The following is a 4,151-nucleotide window of genomic DNA, read 5'->3' as shown; positions in this document are numbered from 1 at the left end:
GCAGAACGTCCGGGCCACTCTGCCACGCTTCTCATCATTCGTGCGCGGCCTTAATCGCTCCCCTTTAACATTTGCCTACAATCGGCCATTCATGTCACGTTTCTGTTCTATTTGCATATCGTTGTTTTTGTAGCATTTTTCTTTTTAATGTGAATCTCTTGTCTCGGCTTCTCTTCACATTATTCCTTCATCTATCTGACCTGGCGCCTAAAGGGGGGGGTTGGCATGAGAATGAAAAGGATTCTGGGGAGTGCACGCACGCATTGTTATGTGTGGAAATGAAAGTTGAAAAGACTCGCTGTGTGCCTGTCCACGCACTCCGCGGTGGGTCTATGCAGATTTTCCCCGGCGCAGTGGAAAAGTTGTTTTTGTTTTACGCCTGTTTCAGGGCTTTTTGGAATTGGACACGTGATCGCTGTTCCGCTGTCTGCTGAACTAATGTTCTCTTAGTTTTCGCACAGCGTGGTGCAATTAGGCAGCTTTACTGCAACACACTTTGAAACGCAGTGTGCGAGCTCGCCCGTGTTTTGCTCATGTGCGATCAGTAACTGGATTGCCAGCACAATGAGTAATGACCGCTCAGTGGCTGCCTTCGCACTTTCTGAAAACCCTGCGAAAGGGACCACGCTGGTTTTTTGACAAATAACAATTAATAGCTTGTGAAGTACGTAACATTCCTGTGTGTTTGTGTATGTGTGTACCTTAAAGCTTTTGTTCTGCAGATTGAGCTAATGAGTAATTTTGATGAAGAATCTCGTTAAATTATAATCTGCTCTTTAATGTAATTTGATGTGTCTTTAAAGGGACAGTTCAGTCATTATCTTCTACACCCTATGCCGAGATCTCAACGACAACTCTCAATAGCTACATGCAGATGAGGGAAATTTGTCCTCTGCCTTTGACCCATCTGGTGAACATAGCAGGACACAGAGCAGTGGGCAGCCATGCACGGCACCCGGGGAGCAGATGTTGGGGGAGTAAGGTGCCTTGCTCAGGGACACTTGGACAGTGGGTAGGGGGTAGGGAGAGTCCTCTTTGGACTTTCGAACAGATCCAGGGTTTGTCCATCCAGGTATGTTTTTATTGTCACTGCGAGGAGTCGAACCAGAGACTTTCTGCCCATAGTCCAATTTTTCTGCCACTAGTCCACCGCCTCTCCACTGCATTTACTGCTGCAGTAACTATGTCCGTGAACTTCACCTCTGATGACGTCCTGCGCCCCTTGGATGAGACCATAGAGAGCTTGTATGGAACATGAATGCGGCTCTGGAGTGACGATGACAGCAGATATTTAGGCTAAGAACATGGTGTAAATTACCTTGTTTCGAGTCTAATTCTATTGTCGGGGCTTACGGACACTCGGATCACACCACACGAGCAGTATGGAGGCATTTTATGTCCCCAGTTACTACAATTGTAATTTATAATGGATTTGGCTGCAACACTGTTTACCCCCGAAACTCCAAAAACGGCATATAGTGGTGAGTGGATGATGAGTGAATTCTTCAACAATTTTTGGGGTGAACTATACCTTTGATTCAATCACCTGATTTAATCACACTCTCCTCTGTCCATGAAATTACCCATTTCAACCTGCATCCGTGTGTGTGACTCAAATGGATGACAGCAGTCGTATTCAAGTAGATACATTTTCATTTGAAGTAAAGCCTTCATGTTTTTCAGTGTGTGCAGGTCACATCTTTCATATTCAACTAAGTTAGTGACCCTTTGCTTCTCTCTCCTTCTCTTCTCACCTTTGCCTCAAAACATATGGGCAACCATAGCTTCAAGCCGCCATCAGCTGTGGGCACCCCCTGACAGGCAAGCTACAAATATGAATCCAAGTACTTTGTCATGTTTGGATGAAAAGCAGGAGCCACTGTGCAGACAGATGTGAGGCAGAGGGGTCTATGATGCTGCCGGAGGAGTTTAAGAAGTTTCTCACCTGCTGTGGAGCCTGATCACTATGGAAATATATTGAAACCACCACCACTCAAGCTTGCCATAAACTTATCTGCTGTTTTTTTTTTCTGGTGGTCAGAAAATATTCAGCATATTATCATATATTTTATTGACCTTTGGTAGAAAACTTTGAAATATATATAATACTTTCAGTACAAGAGTCAGAGACGCTGGAGGTAGGAGGTGCTGAGGTTACTGCAGCACTTCCCGTAAAGTGGGAGACTGGAACTTTGAGGCAAAACCGTTTTTGAAATCAATAAAGTAAATTACTTTAATTTAAGGAAGTAACATTTTGAGAGAAAACCTTTTAGCAGGTCTAACACAACATCTCAAGAAAGCCTTGAGGGAATTTGTTAAAGTTTCTTACAAACATTATGTTATGTTTTGGCCTCTTGATTATGAAATCTGAAAAACCGCCTTAAGGGAACTTCTTCTTCAACTTTTGACCAAGTGTCAGTTGGACTCAAGGATTAAATAATTGGCTTTCAGTGGTCATAAGTAAAGGTCACGTAGACCTTATATGAATCTGGAAAAAAGATTATGTAGACGAAAACCGCACTGATTGGCGGAGGCATACAACCAAAGTGCAGTATTTCAAGTATTAGTACATTTGATTTTGTTTTAGAATATTCCTGAGAGGATCACAGATTTTAATGGTGGTAATAGGAGATTAGATATGTCTTAAAAAGAGAATCTTTGATTTCTTTGAGGTGCCAAAAGCCAAGTTTGTTATCCGTTGAGGTTTGAAAGGCTTTAAAACTGGAATGAAATGTAGTTTTCCAATCAGGTAAATCTTTTTAAAATCATGTACGTTGTGCCACTGTGCTGCATTTAATATGACATCATGATCAACTCTGTCTCAGCTTTGACTCACTGGCAGCGTCCTTTCCTGGAGTAGAGTGCAACATGTTTACAACCACCCTCCATCCGATGACCGCATGACTTCTCCCAGTCATCCAGTAACTGACTGTAACGACTGCATGCATCACACCACACTGCTGTTAGCCGTGCACTGCTGCTCTCAGTCCTCTGACGCTGGTTTTATCTGTGACTTCATCTCTGATAACACAGCCACTGCAAATGTACCGATTTCTAATCTTCTCTTTCTCTTTCCTCTGTGCATCGATCCATGAACAACACCTTTAGTGCTCCTCTCGTTCTTCCACACACCCTTCTCGCTGTATGAGGGGAGGTTCGCTCCCAAAACACAAGCTCAGGTTTTATCACATTTTATCTTAAATCTGAAGTCCCCTGTGAGTTTCGAATCGTTTGTTAAAAATTAAGTATAAAAGTATTTTTGTTGCCCGTGGCACAAAAAATAATTGTCCCAGAGAGGAGGGGGTTATCACGATTCCATCCTCATTCCATATCGGGGGCATTTACACCTGTACTTTCATATGCTTAGACGCCATCTGATTGCAACCGATCACCCAGAGCGCATTTTAACACAAGGTGTAAATGGGGTGTTGAGGCAGAGTCGTTTCATCACGACACAGTTGGGTTCCTTTGAGCTTATTATCTCACGAAGCGTTTCAGTGCTAAAACTACAGTGAATTTAGTTCTTAGTGAAAAAAAAAATCCCAGAATAAGAGGAAAACGGATTTGGAGCTCCTTTCTTCCTCCCAAGCTCAGCGGGGGTGTCATATCAAACTGGGAAAATGTCCCACAGGAACCACACACATTTTACCACACCTTGCATTGTGACTGGTGCCGGCGCTTGACGTGTCAGCACCTTGATTAGAATAATAATCGAAAGGAGAGAATGAGAACGGATGAGTAAATAGTCGGGCAACAGCGAGGTCTGGCACTTTTATTCTGCCTCACTGACAGACATCTTTCTTGTGAAAATCAGAATCATGAAAGCATGACCCCTGTATTTTTCTTCCGACAGGCGATATTTCATTTCTTGACATGCTGATTTAAAGCAGAAATGGAACTTCAAACAACTGAAAACATATGGTAATATTGAGTTGGATAACGCTGGTGCTGTACTGTGCACGCAGAACCCTGGAATGCATCGTGGTTATAATAAGATAAACAGGCCTTTATTGGCCTTAAATGAGTGTCTGCGAAACAGGTATTTAACTTAGTTGATGCACATAATTAACTGTAGACCCCATTGTGCGTCAGCTTTAATCGTGGTAAACCGAGTTGTCTCTTGCTTCAGGTTGATTATGTGAATTACCACT

The sequence above is a fragment of the Pleuronectes platessa genome, chromosome 19 (genome assembly GCF_947347685.1).
Source record: "Pleuronectes platessa chromosome 19, fPlePla1.1, whole genome shotgun sequence".
Taxonomy (NCBI): Eukaryota; Metazoa; Chordata; class Actinopteri; order Pleuronectiformes; family Pleuronectidae; genus Pleuronectes; species Pleuronectes platessa.
Note: the sequence above shows the minus strand (reverse complement) of the source record.